We start from the raw sequence: 26,184 nt of genomic DNA on the forward strand, positions 1-26,184 counted from the left end.
CTATAAAGGCAGTATGGTTCCATCATAGACAGGGCTTGGATTTTGCTCACTCTTCTGACCGAAACTAGGGCCACAAGAAGTGTCGTTTTTAGTGAGGTTTTTGTCTGAGCCGTCTTACATCGGTTCGAATGGAGGGGAGAGAAACCCTTTGAGTACTGTGGACATGTCCCAAGTTGGAGTTCTATTCATTTTAGCCAGTCTAGCTCTTTTGAGTAACATTAGGAATCGTTTTATCAATGGATCCTCTGCAAGTCTGGTGTCCATGAAGGAAGACAGTGCTGCCACTTATACCTTCAGCATGCCCAGGGAGATTTGTCTGCCCCGTCTTGCAGGAAATCCAGAATTGTTGGAAATTGTTTTGTGTTTTTTTTTGTTCCAGGAGACGAAATTTTTCCTCACTTTCTCGTAGATTGCCCTAGTCATTGGCTTTCTGCTGTCTAGGATGGTATTGATCACCTTGTCTGACAGACCTTTTTTCTGAAGTCTTATCCTTTCAGTAACCAAACCAAGAGCTTCAGGATTCTGTGATTTGGATGGTTGACTGGGCCCTGTGATAAAAGATCTGGCCGGTCTGGCAATGCTAGATGAGGCTGGATACTGAGGTTCTTCAAGTGGCTGTACCATGCCCTTTGGGGCCAGTGCAGTGCTATTAGTATCACTGTTGCTCTCTCTGTCTTTACTTTTTGGCTCACTCTTGGTATTATGGCAGTTGGAGGAAATGCATAACACTTGCCATCTCCAGTTTTGACTGAAGGCATCTACATTCCGCTGTTGCCATCTATGGGATCTAGCGAGAAGAATGTTGGCAATTTTGCATTCGCTTAGAAGGTGAACAGATCTACCTTGGATATCCCCCACATTTCAGTGATTTGTGCGAAGATATGTGCCCAGGTGATGGCTGGTATTGAAGCCGTCATCAGCCCTAGTACTGCCATTCCCTGTCTGATGTCCCTCTTAGAGAGGTTACTGCCTGCATTATCTTTTCGCTCTTTTCTTCTGTTAGGAAGATCTTGGTTAGTCTGGAGTCTAGTACATAACCCAGATACACCACTCTCTGGCTTGGGGTCATCTGTTATTTTTCTGCATTCACTATCCACCTCAGGTTTTGCAGGTAGGACATACTTGTGCGCAGGTTGACCCCTAGGGTCTCTACTTAGTCTGCAAAGAACAGTAGATCGTCTAGGTATGGTATGATGCCAATGCCTTGTTGTCTTAGACATTTTTTTTTTTTTTTTCCAATAACGTTTTATTCGATTTTGTCAGGTATACAATATTGATAACAGTATATTAACATTAACAAAAGATTGATATATATAATAGAGCTTATTGTGAAACCCCGTGGGAGGGGGGGAAGGTGATACTACAACTATTTCAGTGACCATGGGTAATTCATGTATGTTAGACAATAAAAAAAAAAAAAAAAAAAAACAGTATCCAGTCACCCCAAATGGGAACTCACTGTGACCGGATACCATAATATAGTATAGGATCAAAGTGTATGAAAAGTTGGTCAAAGGAATAGTGTGTAGGTATGAAGTTAGGACTGGAAAGTAATTACATAAAATAAACAGAATCTGTAACAAAACTATGTGCCGATCATAAGGATCCAAAGTTATCATATGTTGGAGGAAGAGAAAAAAAAATAAAAAATAATAAGGAGTTTGAAAGGTCTATCTGAGAGGGGGAGGGATAGTATCGTTGGAGAGAAGGTTTCTTAGGAGAGTAAGATCCAGGAGTGTTGGCAGATATCGACAGGTGTAGATATGGTAGGAGTCTCCCAAAGGAGCTCAGTGTATAATACAACAGGTGTTTCCTAAAGTAAGGAAATGCGACTATATATTCATATATAAAAGGTTAGTAGGGGTGCGAAAAGGATTCAAGGAGAATAATAAGGGGTAATTATAAGTATAAAGCACAATCATGACTTGGTAAATTCATTTAAATAATGAGGTAGATAGCCTTCATCCAGTAAGCAAAGCGTGATATTCTTGTGTGGTGGTAAAGTGTTGCCAGCATGACCATGTTTGTACAAATTTGGAAGGGGTGTCTCTTGCTTGATGGATCAATTCTTCCATTTTCAGCAGTTCTTTGGATGCGCTCTAACTAATCTCTCATTGATGGTGGGGTAGATAAGCGTCACTTTCTAGGGATACACATGTTAGCTGCCATGATCATGTGCATAGTCAGTGAGTGCAGGTGGGTACGTTTTGGTTTTGCAGGATAGTGTAAAAGAAATTGTGCTGGTGTGTAATCTAGTTTGTATGTGGTGATGGTTTGTATTAAAGCTTGAACTTTCTTCCAGAAAGGTTGGATCTTGCTGCATGACCACCATATGTGCAATAATGAGCCGTGTTCATTTCCACATCGCCAGCATTGTGAGGATACAGAAGGATAAATATGATGGAGTTTGAGAGGGGTTCTATACCATCTGGTAATGAGTTTATAAGCATTTTCTTGTGCATAAACATTCAGAGACCCTTTGTGTACAATTGTGTATATTGTTTCCCAATCTCTACGTGTGAAGTTAATAGATAACTCATTAGACCATTTCATGGAGGTCCAATCATTCCATTGCATTTGAGATGGGAACAATAATGCATAGGTAAAAGAAATTAAGTGGTTCAGATTTTTGGCACATATCTTCAAATGGGGTGAGAGCCCTGGACCATTCTATGTTTGGAGATCGCGAGTCAAGAAAATTTTGGATTAGAAGATTCGTTTCGCATGTAATTGTGTTTGGTCTAAGGAGGTTCGATAGTTCATTATAGGAAAGTAGATTGTCGTTTTTAAAGAAATGAAGGGCCCGGATCTGTTTGTAAGGCCACTGAATCTTCAGTAAGGGCTCCTGGATTCCCGGAGCAAATGCAGGGTTGAGTATGACCGGTGTCATTGGACCTGGGATGGATGAGATATTATATTTTTTGCAAGCCTTTCGAAATGTAAAAAAGCGTAGAATGGATCAAGGGGTGTGTTTTGTGTAATTTTGGAGTGTGATTGCACGGTATCCAAGGTAGTTGTGCAATTGGAATTTTAGATAAGGAATTTTCCAATTGGACCCAATCTTTGGTGGAGGCATGTAGATTCCAATCTACGATTCTTGTTAAATGGGCCACTTGATGATATTTTTCCATATCTGGGAGACCAAGTCCTCCACTTAGCTTGGGAAAAGTGAGTTTGAGGTAGTTCAATCTGGGACGTATGGAACCCCAAATGAAATTGGTGCATATTCTTCGATATGTTGAGAAAAACGTGGATGGAAGCTTGATAGGGATCGTTTGAAAAAGGTATAAAACCCTTGGTAAAATGTTCATCTTGAGTATAGCCGTTCTCCCGAACCAAGAGAAAATACCAGCAGACCATTTTTTAAGGTCATTGGTAATATTACACAGTAAAGGTAGGTAGTTTGTGTCATAAAGGTCTTTTAGAGAGGACGGTAGTTGGATTCCTAAATATGAGATGGTGTGAGCGTTCCATTTGAAAGGGAAATTGTTCTGGCACTGTGAGCATTGTTCAGAGGATAAAGTGATATTTAGTGCCTGGGATTTTGTAAGATTAATTTTGAGATGGGATAATTGGTTAAAGTGATTGAGTGTTGTCAAAAGATTCGGTAGAGTTGTCAGTGGCTCTGTGAGGAACAAGAGTACGTCATCTGCGAAAGCAGCTAGTTTGTAGGTATGAGAATGTATATCGATGCCTTTGATATCTGGATTTGCTCTGAAGCATCGAAGGAGCGGTTCCAAGGTGAGTACAAAAATAAGCGGGGAGAGGGGGCAGCCCTGTCATGTGCCATTGGAAATGGGAAAGGCGTTCGATAGGTGGCCATTAATGCGAATTCTCGCCGTGGGATTGGAGTATAGCATAAGAATATAATTAAGCATACGATCTGGGATGCCAATTGTTTTCAAGGATTCCGACATATAATCCCAGGCCACTCTATCGAACGCCTTCTCCGCGTCCAACGACAAAAAGAATCCTTTTTGTTTAGATTTGGTGAGCCAGTGGTGGATGTTAATGGCTTTAAAGGGTATTATCCCTCGCCTCTCTGCCCGGAATAAAACCTACTTGGTCGAGATGAATAAGGTCAGTGATTAGGGGTAGTAATCTGTTTGCCAGGATTTTTGCATACGATTTAAGGTCTACATTTAGTAGGGATATCAGTCTGTAATTAGGTACCAATAAGGGATCTTTGCCAGGTTTGGGGATGACCGTAACGTGTGCCATCAATAAATCTCTTGGGGGTAATATAGATGTGGCATATTCATCAAATGTGGTTGTGAAGATAGGTAGCAGCAGTTTTTGGAATGATTTATAATAACCAACAGACAGACCAACTGGTCCTGGGCTTTTACCAGATTTCAACATGTTTAGAGCCAATTCCGCTTCTTCCATATTTATGGGTTTGTTGAGGTCTTCCGCAAGGGTGTCTGAAATGGGAGTAGGACTGTATTGTGTCAAAAATGTTTTAATTAGGGATGTTCGTTGATTAGATTTCGGGGGATTATCCAGGGAATTCAGGTTATATAATTTCGAATAATATGTAAGGAATTGTTGAGTTATGTCAGGAGTGGAGTGGACTTTATGACCCTGAGAAGTTGAGATGGCATGTATTGTATTGTTGGCTCTTTGAGATTGTAGGGCTCTAGCTAAAAGTTTGCTGGCTTTGTTTCCGAATTCGCAAAAGGATTTTTGTTTTAGAATGTACTTACGTTTGATTTGTTTGCCTAAAAGTTGTGTCAAGTCCTTCCTGGCTGTTATTAATGAGTGTAGGGCATCTAGGGCTAGTGATTGTTTATGAAGATTCTCTAACACTTTAATTTTCTGGATCAGGGCAGCTTGTTGTTGATCCTTGAGCTTCCGTTTTTTAGAGGCGGCGGCAATGAATATGCCCCTGATCACACATTTATGTGCTTCCCATACAATTTGCGATGAGGTATCATTTGTGTTGTTTTCGGCAAAGAATTGTTTAATGCCCTTTTCAATGTCTGAGACAATGGCTTGATCAGTAAGTAAGAAAGAATCTAACTTCCAAGATTGGGATCGGGGGTGAAGTTCCGGGAAGATTAGGCTCATCGATATTGGGTGATGGTCAGAGAGATACATAGGATCTATAGATGCTGATTGAAGATAAGGAAGGGCGGATTGGGACAAGAAAAAGTAATCGATTCTAGAATATTTAGCGTGCGGAGGTGAGAAAAAAGTATAATCTTTTCCGTCTGGATAGAGTATGCGCCATGTGTCATGGAGTGAAAGTGACTGTAGTTCAGATTTGATTGCTTTAAGGGCTGTATACGGTAGGGATGAAGCGCCGTTCGACGTGTCAACTAGAGGGTTTAGTGGGGTGTTGAAGTCACCACCCAATATCAATGTTCCTTCTTGAAAGTCTATCAGACGACGTTTTATGTCTAGAAAGAAGGGTACCTGACCACTGTTTGGAGCATAGATGTTTACCAGGGTAATTTTCCGGTTTTGGCATGTGCCTTTCAAAAAAGGAATCTGCCTTGGACATCTGCGAGAGAGTCTGTGATTTGAATAGGGGTTTGTCTCGCCAGGAGTATAGAGACTCCTTTTGTTTTTGACGTTGTGTTAGTAGAGTGATATACTGTAGGAAAGTTTAAATTGTGTAGTTTAGGGATAGAATCTGTTCGGAAGTGGGTTTCTTGCAAGAATATGATATCAGCATGGTGTCTTTTCATATATAGAAGGAGTTGAGATCTTTTTTCAGGCAAATTTAATCCCTTGACATTTAACCACTTGCCGACCGCCTAACGCCGATGTACGTCGGCAGAATGGCACGGGCAGGCATAAGCACGTACATGTACGTGATTTGCCTCCCGCGGGTCGGGGGCCCGATCGGGCCCCCGCCCGGTGCCTGCGGCGGTCGGTTTTCGTTCGGGAGCGATCCCGGACGAGGGGACGGCCATTCATTCATGGCCACCCCCTCGCGATCGCTCCCGACGAATAGAAATCCCCGGTGACATCACTTCCTCTCCTGTAATGTAAACACAGGAGAGGAAGTGATGTATTCTCTCCTCCGTGTCGGTATTTTTCGTTCCGACACGGAGGAGAGCGGATCAGTGAGTTGCACCAACACATCCCACACACAGTAGAACATGCCAGGCACACTCACACCCCCCCTTTACCCCCCGATCACCCCCCCAATTACCCCTGCCCCCCAGTCACAGTGACACCAATGTCATTTTTTTTTTTTTTTTTTTTTTTTTTTGCATTGGTGTCATTTGTGACTGTAATAACTGTTAGGGCAGTTAGAGTTAGCCCCCTTTAGTTCTAATGTACCCCCCTAACCCCCCCAATAAAGGTTTAACCCCGTGATCACCCCCCGTCGCCAGTGTCACTAAGGCTGGGTTCACATTGCAGCGGTTTATGAGAACGAATGTGATTCGCACCGCACTGCAGTGCAAATCACATCCGATCTCTGTGCGATTCGAGTTCAGCCATTCGCCGCACCCGCCGCACCCGCCACACCCGCCGCACCCGCCGCAAATTCGCACGGGACCCTTTTTTTGGCCCGCAGCAGAATCGGATCGCATGGGTGTTCACACCATGCGATCCGAGTTTGCAGATCGCACTGCGATATGCGAACTGATCTGGGGGTGTCAGTAACATTTCACTGACACTCCCAGCAGTTCGCATAGGGCAGTGTGAACTGCCGCCGGGAGGCATGCGATGCGGGAACCCGCCGCGGATTCGCGGCGTTTCCGCATCGCTCCAGTGTGAACCCAGCCTAATAAGCGATCATTTTTCTGATCGCCGTATTAGTGTCCCAGGTGACGCTAGTTAGGCAGGTAGGTATTTAGGTTCGCCGCAGCTTTTTATAGCGCCAGGGACCCCCATATACTACCGCATAAAGCCCCCTGATTGCCCCCTAGTTAACCCTTTCACCAGTGATCACCATATAACTGTTACAGGTGACGCTGGTTGGTTAGTTATTTTTTTATAGTTTCAGGGCACCCGCCATTTATTACCTAATAAAGGTTTAACCCCCTGATCACCCGGCGGGTGTCATTTGTGACTAATAACTGTTAGGGCAGTTAGGGTTAGCCCCCTTTAGTTCTAAGGTACCCCCCTAACCCCCCCAATAAAGGTTTAACCCCGTGATCACCCCCCGTCGCCAGTGTCACTAAGGCTGGGTTCAGATTGCAGCGGTTTGAGAACGGATGTGATTCGCACTGCAGTGCAAATCACATCCGATCTCTGTGCGATTCGAGTTCAGCCATTCGCCGCACCCGCCACACCCGCCGCACCCGCCGCAAATTCGCACGGGACCCTTTTTTTGGCCCGCAGCAGAATCGGATCGCATGGGTGTTCACACCATGCGATCCGAGTTTGCAGATCGCACTGCGATATGCGAACTGATCTGGGGGTGTCAGTAACATTTCACTGACACTCCCAGCAGTTCGCATAGGGCAGTGTGAACTGCCGCCGGGAGGCATGCGATGCGGGAACCCGCCGCGCATTCGTGGCGTTCCCGCATCGCTCCAGTGTGAACCCAGCCTAATAAGCGATCGTTTTTCTGATCGCTGTATTAGTGTCACAGGTGACGCTAGTTAGGCAAGTAGGTATTTAGGTTCGCCGCAGCTTTTTATAGCGCCAGGGACCCCCATATACTACCGCATAAAGCCCCCTGATTGCCCCCTAGTTAACCCTTTCACCAGTGATCACCATATAACTGTTACAGGTGACGCTGGTTGGTTAGTTATTTTTTTATAGTTTCAGGGCACCCGCCATTTATTACCTAGTCTCACTAGTGTACCCCTAAATTTAGGGGTGTCTACTTTCCAAAATGGGGTCATTTGGGGGGGGTTTGTGCCATCTTGGCATTTTATGGCCTTCAAAACTGTAACGCCCTTAGAAAGCCTGAAGGCGGTGCTTGGTTTTCGGGGCCCCGTACGCGGCTAGGCTCCCAAAAAGTCCCACATATGTGGTATCCCCGTACTCAGGAGAAGCAGCAGAATTTATTTTGGGGTGTCATTTCACATATGCCCATGGCATGCGTGAGCAATATATCATTTAGTGACAACTTTGTGAAAAAAAAAAAAAAAAAAAAAAAGTTTGTAATTTTCCCGCAACTTGTGGCAAAATATAAAATATTCCATGGACTCAACATGCCTCTCAGCAAATAGCTTGGGGTGTCTACTTTCTAAAATGGGGTCATTTGTGGGGGTTTTGTGCCATCTTGGCATTTTATGGCCTTCAAAACTGTAATAGGTAGTGAGGAGTGAAGTCAAATATTTACGCCCTTAGAAAGCCTGAAGGCGGTGCTTGGTTTTCGGGGCCCCGTACGCGGCTAGGCTCCCAAAAAGTCCCACATATGTGGTATCCCCGTACTCAGGAGAAGCAGCAGAATTTATTTTGGGGTGTCATTTCACATATGCCCATGGCATGTGTGAGCAATATATCATTTAGTGACAACTTTGTGAAAAAAAAAAAAAAAAAAAAAAAGTTTGTAATTTTCCCGCAACTTGTGGCAAAATATAAAATATTCCATGAACTCAACATGCCTCTCAGCAAATAGCTTGGGGTGTCTACTTTCTAAAATGGGGTCATTTGTGGGGGTTTTGTGCCATCTTGGCATTTTATGGCCTTCAAAACTGTAATAGGTAGTGAGAAGTGAACTCAAAAATTTACGCCCTTAGAAAGCCTGAAGGCGGTGCTTGGTTTTCGGGGCCCCGTACGCGGCTAGGCTCCCAAAAAGTCCCACATATGTGGTATCCCCGTACTCAGGAGAAGCAGCAGAATTTATTTTGGGGTGTCATTTCACATACGCCCATAGCATGTGTGAGCAATATATCATTTAGTGACAACTTTGTGTAAAAAAAAAAAAAAAATTTTTTTTTTGTCATTATTCAATCGCTTGAGGCAAAAAAATAAAATATTCAATGGGCTCAACATGCCTCTTATCAATTTCCTTAGGGGGTCTACTTTCCAAAATGGGGTCATTTGGGGGGGTTTTGTACTGCCCTGCCATTTTAGCACCTCAAGAAATGAGATAGGCAGTCGTAAACTAAAAGCTGCGTAAATTCCAGAAAACGTACCTTAGTTTGTAGATGTGACAACTTTTGCGCAAACCAATAAATATACAATTATTGACTTTTTTTTTACCAAAGACATGTGGCTGAATACATTTTGGCCTAAATGTATGACTAAAATTGAGTTTATTGGATTTTTCTAATAACAAAAAGTAGAAAATATCATTTTTTTTCAAAATTTGCGGTCTTTTTACGTTTATATCGCAAAAAATAAAAATCGCAGAGGCAATCAAATACCATCAAAAGAAAGCTCTATTTGTGGGAAGAAAAGGACGCAAATTTTGTTTGGGTACAACATTGCATGACCGCGCAATTACCAGTTAAAGCAGCGCAGTGCCAAAGTGTAAAAAGACCTCTGGTCATTTACCAGCAAAATGGTCCGGTCTGAAAGTGGTTAAGGAGATGAGCTTGATTGGGGTTGAATTTGATGTTGTTGGATTGGGAGACATTATACAAAAGAATGATAAAACAAAATAGGAAAATTGGATATGGGAGGGTGTAAAATAAAGAGATGTCTGGAGGTAGGATTGCTTGGGTAAAGGATTGTCGTATGACGTATAGTCAGACTATTTGACCTTATAGAACTCCTGGGTATGTGTGTGGGAGGGGGTGTATCAGGAAAAAGAATCGGGAATGGATAGGGGTTATGGGGTGGGCAGTAGGATATCCGGCTATAGGTGAGAACCTGCTCACCTATTAAAGTGGGGAAAGAGAGAGCCGGTATAAGGCAGTGGCAATACTAATGAAAGCGTAGAGTGAAGGGGTAATAAAATAATGTACCACTTTGTGGGAGGTGGTTCAGTCGAAAAGGAGTGTTGTCCGAGAATATTCGTCAGACTGCGGGCCTAGAGGCAGAAAATATGAATGATTTTCGGGAAAGGATGTAGAATGCAGAGCAGAGGGGGGTGTACCCCTAATTATAGTGATATGTGAAGGGTAGATATAGCAGGATAAGTATAAAATATGGTATTGAGTGAATTAGTGATCTAAAGGTAGGGATTTGTGATAGATATAATATTTATTCTGTAAGTATTATAAGTGAATGATAGTACATATCTGAAGCTCGATCTATCGACTAGTAAACCAGCAATAGAGGAGCATATGTAAACAGCTATGGAGGTAATGTAACTTAAATGGCTAACAATGAAATTTAACAATTCCTAGTAAAACCATTAAACAAATCTAAAAGAACTGTTGAGGTATAACCATATGTCATGGAACTGTGTACCAGATCCATCAGCAACTTTTTAACCGTAAAGAGCAGAAACTATAACAGAAAAACTCTGTCTCCTCACAATATAAGGTTAAATATATACGGGTAATAGTGTATATGAAAGAAACCAAAAAAAAAAGGAAAGGGGAAAGGGTGGGGGGTGGAAAGGGGAGGGTGTGGGGAAAGAGGGTATGGGGGGGGAGAGGGGAATGTGGAGAGGGGGAGGTGTGTGGGGGGAGAGAAGATGTGGAAGGGGGAGGAGAAGAGGGGAAGGGATAGAAAGAGGGAATGGAGAGAGGGTAGGGAGGAGAGGGGTAGGGAGGAGAGGGGTAGGGAGGATGAGGGGGGAGAGGTTGGGAGAGGGGTGATGGGGGAAAGTGAGGGATTGGGGAGAGGAGGGAGAGGAGAGGGGGGGGGAGGCAGGGGATGGTTGGGAGGAAGGGAAGGATCTAGTCATGGATCAAGAAAGCTGATAAGACTTATTAATCACAAATACATTGGTACATTAGGCGTAACTAAAGAAGACTGTAGAATATGAAAGTAAAGTTTCAACTGTATAAATTCAGTTCAAAAGGGATCCTCCAGTGTGTGGAATTGTAGAGACCATAGGGATTCCATTGAAGTCATACGTCATTCCTGTAATTGTGTTCGACTGCCAGAGGTAAATTATGGCAAGAGAGTGTGCTAACATCAATTCATTTTATAGAACATATTCTTAACTATACTCCCTATAGTTTCAGCAAGGAGACAAATACCTCCACTTTACCATCCTCTTGCCATTCGAACAAAGGAGAAAATATGAATGTATGGATGTCTGGAAATCGTTTTTCATAAAATATCAGAGGCATGCCTAGTAGAGGGGATAGCATGACTTCTGTCGGCATGTGACCGAACATCGAAGCTCAGTCTCGGATGTTGAATAAATGTTAATGTGCCACTGCAATGGGAAGCAAAACTGAAGGTGACGAATAGAGCAATATCTAGGGTGGATGAGCCGTATAAAAGCACATATAGTTTCCATTGTAATATACGTCTCGGCTGAAGTGCATGGTGTACCGTATCCTCAATGGAAGTGCCACGGCCCCGAGAGGGTATTTCTATGTGAGGTAACATACTGGCAGTTCTATCGCCTAGTGGAGAATATATAGTAGTAGGTACACGCGTAAAGCATTGCATGTATCATCATAGGATCTTAACGAGAAAAAGCAGTGTGGGAAAAAATAAAAATAAATAAATAAAAATTAAAATTAAAATAAAAAAAAAATAAAAAAAATTGTTTCTTTTTGGTTTTTTTTGCTACTTCCTTTACCGCAAAGCCATGTATATTGTAGAGACTAAGAAAAAAAGGTGTTTAACGATCTCTACGTGCTCTTCTGGGTTGTGGAGCAGAGGTAGGGCTGTATTGATGTGGATGCGAAGCAGTATTTGGGTCCATTCTGGTGATGGAGGGAGAGCGGCGTCTTCTGAAATGTGAGGCCTGGGTGTCCATGTAGTCTTCGTTCTGTGTCTTGGAAGTCGTGTTAGGAGTGTGGAATTCGGCATACCAGTTCGGAACCTCTGTAAATGGAATGTCAAGAGCTCGGCAAAAAGATTCTAATTCTTCCTTGAACCGAAGCACCATTGTACGGCCGCGGTATGTTGCAGATAAAGCAAATGGAAATTTCCATCGATACAGAATATTCTTTGCTTGAAGAACTTCCAGCAGAGGGCGCAAGTCCTTTCTTTGTCACAGAGTTATGGCCGATAGATCCTGATAAATGGTGATCTTACTGCCCTCAAATTCCAGCGTTCTGTTTGTTCTAGCCTGTTTTAAGATGTTTTCTTTCAATTTATAATCATTAATATAGCAAATTATATCCCTAGGGGGATCCGAATCCTTGCCGCGCGGTCTGAGTGCCCTGTGGATACGATCCATATCAATGATGTCAGTATCTGATCTGTCTAGTAGTTTATTAAATAAAGTGGAGACCGTGGAGAGCAAGTGAGAGTTTTCAATACTTTCAGGCAGACCTCTCACTCTGAGGTTATGTCTTCTGCCACGGTTATCGAGGTCTTCCACATGCCTCTGTATGTCCCTCAGGTGTGCAGTGTGTGAATCTACTACTGTGGTGACCTTCCTGAGTGTAGAGTGCTGCAATGCTGTTTTCCTCTCCACCTCCTGTACTCTTCCCGCCATAGCCTGCAGTTCATGGCGGAGGTCCGTGATTGCAGAAGTGAATGTGTCCTTTATATCTAATGCCACAGCTTGTAAATCATGTAGCGTCGGGTGTTGTGAAGGAGGGGGACCCGCTGAGGTGTCGGTATTTTGAGCGGGAGCCGGCGTCAGCACTATGGCATCTCTGGCCTGTGAGGAGGCTGAGGTGACGGCCGCCATATTCGCTCTGTGGGAGCGGAATGATTCCGTGATGTTCTGGGCAGTGCGGTTCCTGTTACCTCTCGGGGATCTCGAGCGAGAAGCGGAGTTAGTACGAGAAGCAGTCCCCATACTCAGAACGGCAAAATGAGGTGAGAAACTCCCGTTATAGTTAATAAGAGGCCACCGTCTGACAGAGAGAGCGAGTTAAGCTGCCATTCCTCTTCAAGGCAAACCACGCCCCCCCTGTCTTAGACATTTTAGCGCTTCTGCCAGTATCTTTGAGAAGATTATGGGTGCCGAAGAGATGCCAAAAGGGAGAGCTGTATATTGCAGGTGCAGAGTGGTTGCTGGCCCTTTTTTGTGACCCTCAGGAATTTTTAATGCTCCACCTTTATGGGGACATGTAGGTAAGCATCCTGTAGGTCTATTGACGCCATAAATGACTCCCGAGGTAGGATGTTTCTGACCGAATAAGTAGACTCCATTCTGAATTTCTTGTATTTTATTCCTCTGTTGTGTGGTTTAAGGTTCAGTATGAGCCTTAGCTTGCTTATTCTGTGTAGCCATTCGTTATGGTGCGTACGATGAATTTGTTTTTTAAATATGTAAATATACACAAATCCACAAACTGTATACTGTGAAATATCACTAAATTTGAATCTCATACATATACAGTATCTCACAAAAGTGAGTACACCCCTCACATTTTTGTGAATATTTTATTATATATTTTCATGTGATAACACCAAAGAAATTACACTTTGCTACAATTTAAAGTAGTGAGTGTACAGCTTGTATAACAGTGTAAATTTGCTGTCCCCTCAAAATAACTCAACGTGCAGCCATTAACCACTGGGCACTTAAACCGCCTTCCTAACCAGACCAATTTTCAGCTTTCAGTGCTCTCACACTTTGAATAACAATTACTCAGTCATGCAACACCGTATCCATATGAAATGTTTGTCCTTTTTTTCACACAAATAGAGCTTTCTTCTTTTGGTGGTATTTAATCAAAGCTAGGTATTTTATTTTTTGCGCTATAAATCAAAAAAGGATGAACATTCGGTAAAAAAATTATTTGTGTCTGTTAAAATTTATTGCAGAGTATTGGTGGATATTGGCAGAGTATTGGCGAGTATTCTACAGTATTGCACAGTATGGCAGAGTATGGGCACTGAGCAGCACTGTGGGCTGGATATGTAGTGCCCACAGTGCTGCAAATGATCTCTCCCTCTCTCCTCTCACACTGTACCGATCAGTACAGAGAGGGGAGGGAGGAATTGGTGTCATGACATGACGCCAGTTTGTTTACATGTGTTCGCTCTGTCATTTGATGGAGCAATCACGTGGTAAATGGCCGCTATCAGTGGCCATTTGCCGTGATCATGGATGTGCCAGGTCCCCCAGACTCAGCGGTCTCGGATGTTCCTGGGTGCGATCTCCCCGGGGGGGGGGGGATTCTGCGAGGACGTCCCACGGATGTACACCCAGAATAAGCTGACCGCACTGTAGCTGTCTTTCGGCTATGGCCCAGGAAGCATGTGGTTAATGTCTAAACCGCTGGCAACAAAAGTGAGTACACCCCTAAGTCAGAATGTCCCCAAAGTGTCAATATTTTGTGTGGCCAACATTATTTTCCAGCACTGCCTTAACCCTCTTTGGCATGGAGTTCACCAGAGCTTCACAGGTTGCCACAGGAGTCCTCTTCCACTCCTCCATGAGGACATCACATAGCTGGTGGATGTTAGAGACGTGACACTCCTCCACCTTCCGTTTGAGGATGCCCCACAGATGCTGAATAGGGTTCAGGTCTGGAGACATGCTTGGCCAGTCCATCACCTTTACCCTCAGCTCCTATAGCAAGGCAGTGGTCATCTTGGAGGTGTGTTTGGGGTCGTTATGTTGGAATAATGCCCTGCGGCCCAGTCTCCAAAGGGAGGGGATCATGCTCTGATTTAGTATGTCACAGTACATGTTGGCATTCATGGTTCCCTCAATGAACTGTAGCTCCCCAGTCCTGGTAGCACTCATGTAGCTCTAGACCATGACACTTCCACCACCATGCTTGACTGTAGCCAAGACACACTTGTCTTTGTACTTCTCGCCTGGTTGCTGCCACACACGCTTGACACCATCTGAACCAAATAAGTTTATCTTGGTCTCAGACCACAGGGCATGGTTCCAGTAATCCATGTCCTTAGTCCACTTGTCTTCAGCAAACTGTTTGCAGGCTTTTTTGTGCATCATCTTTAGAAGAGGCTTCTTTCTGGGACAACAGCCATGCAGACCAATTTGATGCAGTGTATAGTCTGAGCACTGACAGGCTGACCCTCCCCACCCCTTCAACCTCTGCAGGAATACTGGCAGCACGTATACATCTATTCCCCAAAGACAACCTCTGGATGACGCTGAGCATGTGAACTCAACTTTTTTGGGAGAGCGTGGCGAGGCTTGTTCGGAGTGGAACCTGTCTTGTTAAACCACTGTATGGTCTTGGCCACAGTGCTGCAGCTCAGTTTCAGGGTCTTGCCAATCTTCTTATAGCCTATGCCATCTTTATGTAGAACAACAATCTTTTTTTCAGATCCTCAGACTTCTCCGAACTTCCAGTGACCAGTATGAGAGAGTGAGAGCGATAACACCAAATTTACCACACCTGTTCCCCATTCACACCTGAGACCTTGTAACACTGAGTCACATGACACTGGGGAGATAAAATGGCTAATTGGGCCCAATTTAGACATTTTCACTTAGGGGTGTACTCACTTTTGTTGCCAGCGCTTTAGACATTAATGGCTGTGTTCGAGTTATTTTGAAGGGACAGCAAATTTAAACTTGTATATAAGTTGTACACTCACTACTTTACATTGTAGCAGTGTCATTTCTTCAGTGTTGTCACATGAAAAGATACAATATATTTACAAAAATGTGAGGGATGTACTCACTTTTGTGAGATACTGTATGTCCATAAACACCAAAAGTCCATAAAATAGTGTCCACTTTCATTCCATGCAGGCACATATAAGATAGCGTTTCCAAGTGCTGAGTTCTGTAAATCACCCTTCCACACTCTGTGTTCCACCTCTAAGTGAGTTTTAGGTGTGCCCTCACCTTTGTGGATTGACCTACCATATAGATATAGGTCACAGAGATCATTCCCGCCTGGGGGGGTAACCAGGGTCATAGATAAGGGGGGGTCAGGGGTGTTAAAATTCCCCCCCAGAGCATCCTGGCAAAATGCCCAGACAGTGACCCTGCTGTTTAGCCTCAGCATCAGCACAATAAAAGCAATCAGAGTTTCGGAGTGCAGCAGCCAGCCCCCCTTCTATTGTGCTCCATCACCTCAGTTTAATAAGGGGTCCTCCTGAAAAGCATGAAATTACTGCGAGGTCTCAGATGCCGGTGTTCTGGCAGATAGTGTCCTGCCATCATACAGTGTCCGCCCAGCAGAAGAAGCTTCGGAAAATCTCAGAAGATAAACGGCGCCTGCACCGTGAGTGTAGGTGGTAGCCCCACCATCCAAGCGGACATAGGGTTGTGAAAATTAGAGGGCCCCTCGCGGGCAAGCTTCGCTCGGCTCTTTTATATTCCTACTCTATGTCCACTTGGATGGTGGGGATAGAACCTGGACTCACAGCGCAGGCGCTGTTCATCCTCGGCTACTTTCGGAATCTGTGTGTGCTTTGTGCTGCGAATGCGCAGTACACAGCGGACACTATCTGATGGGGGACCATATATGACAAGACACCGGCAATTGACAGTGCACAGTTGAGGGAACTCCTAGACTCCTCCTCGAGATATCATATGACACAGCTAAAGGGAGACTGGGGATGCAGACGTTTTCCTACTTCTGTGCCGTACTGAATCTTAGGTCTAGTAAGTGGGGAGGCATCAATTTTCTGCATTAGGAAGGAGGAAGTAAGAATTCCAGGGCTATAGCTGGCCGTCAGCTAAAATTGGTTTATAAAAGTGCAGAACAAACTTCGCTCCTCCCCAGGAGAAGTACAACCAAGCAGTATGCCGTCCCTTCAGAGCGCATGCACCGGTGACATCACCGGCTGCTTTCCATGTGAATATCTCCTAAACACCACAAGTTTAGGAGATATTCACTATACCTACAGATAAGCGTTATTATAGGCTTACTTGTAGGTACAAGTTCAAAAGCTGGGTTTGCTACAGTTTAAAGTGGAGTTCCACCATTTTTTTTTAAAGTCAGCAGCTACAAATACTGCGATCTGTCCCTCGGCTCTCGGCTGCTGCCGCCACCATCTTTGGTAAGGGAATCAGGAAGTGAAGCCTTGCGGACTCACTTCCTGGTTCCCTACTGCACATGCCCGACTCGCGCTGCGCGTTTCCAATGGTCCCTGCTGTCCTCTCTCCCAGAAGAGATCGGGGGGGGGGGGGGTGGCGGGATGGTAAGTGGTGTAGATACCCGCACGTGGTGCGGGTATCTATGCCCAGAAGTGGGAGCAAGATACCTGTATTAGACAGGTATCTGCTCCCCCCCCTGAAAGGTGCCAAATGTGACACTGGAAGGGGAGGGGGGATTCCGAAAAGCGGAAGTTCCATTTTTGTGTGGAACTCTGCTTTAAGACTGAATAAAAGCCAACCATATTGACCAGGTGCAAAGGGCACCATGCTGTGGTAGGCAGTGCACAATATTTTTTATTTTTTCATCTCCTAAAACATTTCATAACATTTCTTAGGACTTTTTTTGAGGTTTAAATTAATCACTGAATTTACTGTCCACCACAATATGTTGCCCTTTGCACCTGCTCAACTTGCACAATAAGGTTAGCAAAAATCCAGTCTTGGGTCTCATTCACACATCCTACATGACCAGGGTACAGCAAGTATACTGCAAATACCTGCACCTGGAATCAGATGTTAAATTATCTGTTCAGCCTGTACACCTGAGTGATGGGCTGAAAAGAGCCAAGGCTGTCTGCTGCTGTAAACATGTATCCACCTGTATCTGCACACCCAGTGGTTACCTGCCGGTAGGGATACATTTGTGTGACCCACGGTTTGTTAGTGTGTCACTCAGGCTTAATCGAAGTAGGGAGTAATGTAGATGATACCGAATGTGCTGCAGGAGTGCCGGCGAGGGATGAAGATCATCCCAGTTCCTGTAGTTACTGAAGGGAAGATGCATCCCCATGAAGAAGTCACATGACGTAACGCGTAGGGATTGGCCAGAGGACGAACCGGAAGTAGAGTAAGGCGGGAGGAAGTTGTCATTATACCCTCTTCCTGATTGTGCTTGTTTTTGCAATTAAAATGTGAGAGTCTTTACTGCTTTTTAATAAATCTACCTGCCGTTTTTTAAACTACTACACTATGGAAGTCTCCTGTTTCTCTCTCTCCCCCTCCTCTCTCTTAAACCACATAGTGCAAGGGCCTGCCTGATTGCATACAAATTGAAACTCCCAAGGTTTGACCTCATATTATATGGTTTTGGTAAATTTGAAGGGAAAAAAAAAAAAATCATATCATAATCACACACATTTGATAAACTTGTGTCTTTTTTCAACCTCACCTACTATGTAACTATGTAAAGCTTAATTTATTAAAAAAAAAAAATATATATATATATATAATAACATGTCATACTAACCTCCACTGTGCAGCTTGTTTTGCACAGAGTGGCCCGGACACCATCTTCTGGGGTCCCTCAGTGGCTCCTATGGCTCCTCCCCACATCAGATAACCCCCTAGGAGAAGAGCTCTCCTGAGGGGGGGGGGGGTGTTACCTTGTGGGGGCACTCCTGAGTCCATGCCAAGTGAAAGGAAGTCCACAATTGATTCCACAAATAACACTTGCAACAGTTGGTGTTATAGTGCAAATCAGAAAGCAATTGCATGCAAGGTGGCAGGAAAAAAAACTTGCTGGTAAAAAAAAAAATATATATATAGAGCAAAACTACAGTTTGCCAAGAACATACAAGCAAAGACCATGCCTTCTGGAACTACGTGTTGTCTGATGGATCGAGTTGTTTTGTTTGGTCATAAAATAGTAGACATGTTTGGCACAAACTGAAAACAGCATTTCAGGATAATACCAACTGTGATGCATGCAAAAAAGGAGGTTGTCAGCGCTGGGCTCTCAGCCCTACTGTCTCTGTTCTCAGGTTGCTCAGCTGTCGGTTAATTGCCAGAACTCATTGTTCCACAGTGGCTCATCTGTTGATCATCTCCTGCTCGTCAGTCAAGCACACAGCCAGCCTCTCCTGGCTAGTTAACCACTTAGGACCGAGGCTCTTTCTGAGATTTGATGTTTACAAGTTAAAAACAGTTTTTTTTTGCTAGAAAATTACTTAGAACCCCCAAACATTAGATATTTTTTCTAACACCCTAGAAATAAAATGGCGGTCTTTGCAATACTTTTTGTCACATAGTATTTGCGCAGCGGTCTTACAAGCACACTTTCTTTGGAAAAAAAAAACAATTTTTTAAATTAAAAAATAAGACAACTGTAAAGTTAGCCCAATTTTTTGTTTTTAGATTGTGAAAGATAATGTTACGCCGAGTAAATTGATACCAAACAAGTCACGCTTCAAAGTTGCGCCCACTCGTGGAATGACGACAAACTTTTACCCTTAAAAATCTCCATAGGCGACATTTAAAAAAATTCTTCGGGTTGCATGTTTTGAGTTACAGAGGAGGTCTAGGGCTAGAATCATTGCCATCGCTCTAACGATCGCGGCAATACCTCACATGTGTAGTTTGAACACCATTTTCATATGCGGGCGTTGCTCACGTAAGCATTCGCTTCTGCATGCGAGCCTGGCGGGACGGGGCACGTTTAAAAAGTTTTTTTTTTTTTTTCTTATTTAACCTTTTATTAAAAAATTTTATACTGTTCTTTTAAAAAAAATTGGGTCACTTTATTCTTATTACAAGGAATATAAACAAAAAAGCATGACAGGACCTCTTACATATGAGATATGGGGTCAAAAAGAACTCAGATCTCATATTTACACTACAATTAACCACTTTGCGCCCGCACTGTAGCCAATAGACGGCTGCAGCGCGGGCGCTATCTGCCGGGAGGCCGTCCCTGGACGTCCTCCCTTTAACTTCCCCTCTGCACGCCACCGCGGGCATGCATCGGGAAGTTCTGTGCTAGCCGTGTCCCCCGGACACAGCCAGTCACAGATCGCTGTAAACGGCCAATCACAGCGGCTGTTTACAGCGTGATCGGCGTGCCCAATGAGAGATGATCTCATATGTAAACATATGAGATCATCTCTCATCGCCGGCTTTCCCTCCTCACACAGACAGCGTGTGAGGAGGGAGAGATGAACCGCTGCAGAAAATAAAGTGCCCATCTTTCCCCACTGCCACCTGTCATCAGTACCATCTGTCCCCAGTGCCACCTGTCATCAGTGCCACATAGTGCCATCTGTCATCAGTGCCACGTATCAGTGCCATCTGTTATCAGTGCCACCTGTCAGTGTCACGTGCCATCTGTTATCAGTTTCACGTGTCATCAATGCCAGGTATCAGTGCCACGTATTAGTGCTGTCATCAGTGCCACGTATTAGTGCCATGTGTCATCAGTGCCACATATTAGTGCCACCTGTCAGTGTCACGTCATCAGTGCCACGTATTAGTGGCATCTGTCATCAGTGCCACGTATCAGCGCCATCTATCATCAGTGCCGAGTCGGTGTCACATGTCATTGTCCTGGTGCTCCAGGGCCTTCAAAAGTGTAATAGGTAGTCAACAAGTTAGATGTGTAATTTATGCTCCTAGAACACGTGATGGCGCTCCCTGCATGTTGGGCCTCTCTATGTGGCCAGGCTGTGGAAAAGTTCCACACATGTGGTATTGTAATACTCAGGAGGAGTAGCAGAATTTATTTGGGGCATTATTTGTGGTATACACATGCCACGTGAGAGAAATAACCTATTACAATGACAAAAAATTATCACAGAAACAAAGAAAAATTATTTTTTTTTCAAAATTTGTTATTTTTTCATTTATAGCGCAAAAAATAAAAAACCCAGAGGTGATCAAATACCACCAAAAGAAAGCTGTATTTGTGGGGAAAAAAAGGCAGTTTAAGTGCCCAGTAGGCAAGTGGTTAAATAAAAAAGAAAAAAAAATGTAATGTCATTTAGAAAAAAAAAAAAAGTACCTTTAAGAGCTAAAAGTAAAGTTTTGACGTCACTTCCGGCTCCGGTAAGAGGCAGAGGGAACCGGAGAGCGGTGGGAGGAGGGAATCCACCGCAGAGACCACTTTTATCTTGAAGCAGCCCACCTGCACTTGAAGAAGATAATGGGGTTATGATTACATAGTTACATAATAGGTGAGGTTGAAAAAAGACACAAGTCCAACCTATGTGTGTGATTATATGTCAGTATATGTCAGTATTTAATTGTATATCCCTGTATGTTGCAGTCGTTCAGGTGCTTATTCCACATCCTTGCCGCTCTTACAGTAAAGAACCCTCTACGTAGCTTAAGGTTAAACCTCTTTTCTTCTAATTTTTAATGAGTGGCCACGAGTCTTGTTAAACTCCCTGCAAAAAAGTTTTATCCCTATTGTGGGGTCACCAGTATGGTATTTGTATATTAAAATCATGTCCCCTCTCAGGCGTCTCTTCTCCAGAGAGAATAAGTTCAGTGATTGCAACCTTTCCTCATAACTAAGATCCTCCAGACCCTTTATTAGCTTTGTTGCCCTTCTTTGTACTCGCTCCATTTCCAGTACATCTTTCAAGAGGACTGGTGCCCAGAAGAACTGGACAGCATACTCTAGATGCGGTTGGACCAGTCTTGTAGAGAGGGAGAATTATTGTTTTATCTCTGGAGTTGATCCCCTTTTTAATGCACCCACCCCATTAAATGTGTTCACATCTTTTTATAAGGTTTCCACATCCTGCGGAAAAGTTATTACCCTGCTTTTCCTAGTATGGTCCGTAAATACAGAGATTGAACTGTTTACCCCATCCTCCAGGTCGTTTATGAACAAATTAAATAGGATTGGTCCCAGCACAGAACCATGGGGACCCCACTACCACCCCTAACCATTCCAAGCACTCCCCATCTATCACCACCCTCTGAACTCGCCCTTGTAGCCAGTTTTCAATCCATATACTGACCCTATGGTCCATGCCAAAGGACCTTATTTTGTACAGTAAAATAAGCCCAGAAGGCCAGGAAGCTAAGCCTTGGAATATCCTTAGGCTGCTTTCACACTGGGGCGGGAGCGGCGTCGGCGGTAAAGCGCCGCTATTTTTAGCGGCGCTCTACCGTCGTTTTAGCGGCAGTCTGCGGGCGCTAGCGGGGTGGTTTTAACCCCCGCTAGCGGCCGAAAAAGGGTTAAACCCGCCCGCAAAGCACCGCTGCAGCGGCGCTTTGCCGGCGGTATTGCCGCGGTGTCCCATTGATTTCAATGGGTAGGAGCGGTATAGGAGCGGTGAATACACCGCTCCTTCACCGCTCCAAAGATGCGGCTAGCAGGACTTTTTTCACCGTCCTGCCAGCGCATCGCTCCAGTGTGAAAGCCCTCTGGCTTTCACACTGGAGGGAAAGGGGCCGGTTTTTTTTCAGGCGCCACATCCTGATCCACACAGTGGCCCGGACCTTGCATCAAACTTTGGGTAGAGATTATGGCTGACTGTACTATTATCACATGGAACACCAAGGGCTTGAATTCCTCTGTGAAGAGGTCATTAGTGTTTCAGTTTCTCAAAACCTACCATCCCCAAATATGTATACTACAGGAAACCCATTTGACAGGCAGTAAGCTTTTGAGCCTTAGGCGGCCCTGGGTGGGACATCAGTACTAGAGGTCGACCGATATGGGTTTTTCTCTGGCCGATGCCGATATTTAGAAATCCCCGCGGTCGATGGCCGATATATGATGCCGATTTTTTTTGGGCCGATGTGTTAGGCCGATTTTTTATTTATTTATTTATTTATTTATTCCCCTTCGTCTCATAAAATCTAACAGTTAGACCCCTTTCACACTGGAGATTTTTTCAGGTGCTTTTGGGCTAAAAATAGTACCTGTAAAGTGCCTGCAAAACGGCTCCCCTGCAGTCTGTGTGAAAGCCCGAGTGCTGTCACACTAAGGCAATGTGCTGGCAGGACGTTAAAAAAAAGTCCTGCAAACAGCATCTTTGGAGTGGTACATACCGCCACTCCACCACTCCTGCCCATTGAAATGAATGGGCACCACTGCCGAAGCGCCTGCAATGCGATTTGGCAGCGCCGCTTCACGGGCACATTTAACCCCTTCCTCCGCCACTAGCTGGATTATAAGTGCCCTGCTATCAGCCGAATAGCGTCACTAAAATGACGGTAAAGCGCAGCTAAAACTGGCAGCATTTTACCGTCAATGCCTGCCTGCTTCAGTGTGAAAGCAGCCTTAAAGGGGTTGTAAAGGTAAATGTTTTTTCACCTTAATGCATTCTATGCATTAAGGTGAAAAAAACATCTCACACTGCCGGCGCCCCCAGTCCCCCCGTTTTGCTTAACTCACCCCTCGAAAATCCCGCGCTTGCCCCCGCTGTCTTCTTTGCCGCTCAGCCTGGCTGCTGATTGGCTGGAGTGGATGGATTGAAAGCAGTGCAGCCATTGGCTCGCGCTGCTGTCAATCACATCCAATGACGCAGCGAGCCGGGGGGTGGGGCAGTGTGATACAGCGAGGGGCTATAGCCGCCGGCTGTATCACGGGAGCGCGCCCGTAGGTGCTTCTCACCATGCGAGGGAGCTTGCATGAACGTGAGAAGTACCTGCGGGAGGAAGCAGAGACAGCCGCCGAGGGACCCCAGAAGAGCAGGTTCGAGGCCACTCTGTGCAAAACGAGCTGCACAGTGGAGGTAAATATAACATGTTTGTTATTTTAAAAAAATAAAAAAATTTACTTTACAATCCATTTAAGTAATACAGAAAATGTCTTACATTTAAACATTTATTAAAAAAAAAAAACATCCAATCAGTTCACTTGTATGTATAATTTAGATAAAAAAAAAAAAAAATGATAATGAAGAATCTGTGGAAAGAGCTGAAAACTGCTGTTCACAAACTCTCTCCATCCAACCTCACTGAGCTCGAGCGGTTTTGCAAGGAAGAATGGGCAAGAATTTCAGTCTCTCGATGTGCAAAACTGATAGAGACATACCCCAAGACATACCCCAAGCGACTTGCAGCTGTAATCGCAGCAAAAGGTGGCTCTACAAAGTATTAACGCAAGGGGGCCGAATAATTTTGCACGCCCCACTTTTCATTTTTTATTAGTTAAAAAAGTTTCAAAAATCCAATAGATTTCGTTCCACTTCACAATTGTGTCCCACTTGTTGGTGATTCTTCACAAAAAATTAAAATGTTATATCTTTATGTTTGAAGCTTGAAATGTGGCAAAAGGTTGAAAAGTTCAAGGGGGCCGAATACTTTCGCAAGGCACTGTATATATATTAAATACACAAAAACAGGTAATCAAAACTTTTGGATGAAAAAAAAAAGTGGGCTAACTTTACTGTTTTAGTTTTTTTTTTTTTTTTTTTTTTTAATAAAGTGTATTTTTTCCCAAAAAATTGCATTTGAAAGACTGCTGCACAAATACAGTGTGACATAAAATATTGTAACAACCGCTATTTTATTCCCTAGGGTCTCTGCAAAAAAAAAAAAAATATATATATATATATATATATATATATATATATATATATATTTTGAGGGTTCTAAGTGATTTTCTAGCAGAAAATAAAGAATTTTTATTTGTAAGCAACAAGTGTCAGAAAAGATTTTGTCTTTAAATGGTTAAACTGAGAACTCTACACACAGAGTTGAATTCATTCAGAAGTGGAAAGTTGTATCTCTTTGATCTTTTCTTGGCAGACTGCCCAGAGAGGAGACAAGTCACTTCACTGATGTCTTCAGGCAACTTGCATTGACTTCTATTACTGAAGTCATTTGCAAGTCGCACTGAAGATATCATCTGCCTTTTTTAATCGGCTGACGACGATTAATTAAAAAACGGCAAATATCGGCTGGCACTGGACCTAGACCCAGAGGGTCGATTTGTTATACTCCATGCCATGGTAGATAGATTGGAGATAGTGGTGGTGGGATTGTACCTGCCCCCACCGCCCCCCAAGAGATTACTTAACCAGCTTATTTCTAAAATTGCCATCTATGCTACAGATAATGTGGTGATGCTAGGAGATTTTAACCTGGTCCTGGATCCTGGGATGGACAGACTCTCACCCGGAGCGGGCTCATCTTCAGAGCTGCTTGCCTGGGCGGAAGCCTCTAATCTTACTGATGTCTGGAGATGGCGCAACGCCTCTCAGAGGGCCTATACATGCCACTCAGCCTCACACAAAACCCTTTCACCCATAGACCTTGCCTACGTGGGGGGGGGGGGGGGGTCTGTCCTGCTCAGGGTCAGGGATATCACCGTTCTCCCCCGTGGGATATCCGATCACGCTCTGCTTGCTTTGAGGCTGGGCGTGTCCGGTACACCTGGGGAGAATCTATGGAGATTGTCCAGGTTATGGTTGTCTGATTCCAGAATAACTGAACCGTATAGGTCTGAGGCGATGCAGTATTGGCGGGAGTTGGATCAATTGGTGTCTCTGATCACATCACATCTTGGGATGCATTTAAGGCCTTCACTAGGGTTAGCTTTCAGTCCCATATACGCAAGATCCATAGGGATCTAAGGGAGGAGACCCGAAAGGCTGAGGAAAGGGTGGCAGCACTGTAGGACTAATACTCTGAGTCGGGGATTCCAAGGGCGTACTCTAATTTCCAGGTGGCGCTGAGGGATGTTCTGTTGCTATAAACATCTGCCACCAAAACTAAATTCCTATATCAATTCCAAAGAATCTTTGAACACGGCCAAAAGACTGGTAGTATGCTGGCATGGCTGGTGAGGGAAAGCTCCTCCCTGGTGACTCGAACATATGCGATTCGGATGGTGACTCTGACAGATACCTCCTGCGTTAAATGACAGATTTGCGTCGTTCTGCCGTGACCTATATGGTTCCCGAATGGGATGCACAGACAAAGATCTGACGACATACCTCGACTGGGTGGAGCTCCCCTGCCTGACATCCACATTTATAGAAGCTTTAGATGGCCCTATATGACTGGGGGAATTACAGAGGGCAGTGGCCTCCCTACCACCAAATAGCAAAATGCCAGGCCCGGATGGAATACCTGCTGAATTTTTTTAAACTTATATAGAGGAAATATTACCATCATTTAAATTAGTGCTGCAAAAAGCCATGGAGGGGGAGCTGCTGCCCCCCACAATGGCCGAGGCAGTTATAGTGGTCATCCTTAAACCCAGAAAACCCCCTGAACAATGTTCCTCGTACCGCCCAATCTCCCTCCTTAATGTAGACGCCAAGCTGTTGGCCAAGTTGTTGGCCGGTTGACTAAACACAGTGATTACGGCACTGGTCCAAGCAGATCAGTCCGGATTTATGTCAGGCAGAGGGACCGACAAACATTCAATGCCTACTTACACATCTCTCAAGAGTGGGTGGGGGCAGCCGGGAGGTAGTCGCCTCTCTAGACGCTGAAAAGGCTTTTGACCCAGTTGA

General features: G+C 44.3%; 1 protein-coding gene across 3 annotated transcripts in view; it reads right to left on the bottom strand.

Moving 5' to 3' along the window:
* TSPAN4 (tetraspanin 4) overlaps positions 1-26,184 on the bottom strand; it is a 1,526,404-nt gene that overhangs the window by 1,393,520 nt on the left and 106,700 nt on the right. Inside the window, exon 1 of one of the 3 annotated variants that reach the window (XM_077459848.1) lies at positions 20,760-20,879. The exons of the other annotated variants lie outside the window; for them this stretch is intronic. The gene's annotated coding sequence lies outside the window, so the exon portion shown is untranslated. Of the gene's footprint in view, positions 1-20,759; positions 20,880-26,184 lie in introns of those variants that run through there. 3 annotated transcript variants of the gene reach the window in all.

This window comes from Lithobates pipiens, unplaced genomic scaffold (genome assembly GCF_037356315.1).
Source record: "Lithobates pipiens isolate NorthernLeopardFrog02 unplaced genomic scaffold, aLitPip1_a1.2 Scaffold_10, whole genome shotgun sequence".
Classification (NCBI taxonomy): Eukaryota; Metazoa; Chordata; class Amphibia; order Anura; family Ranidae; genus Lithobates; species Lithobates pipiens.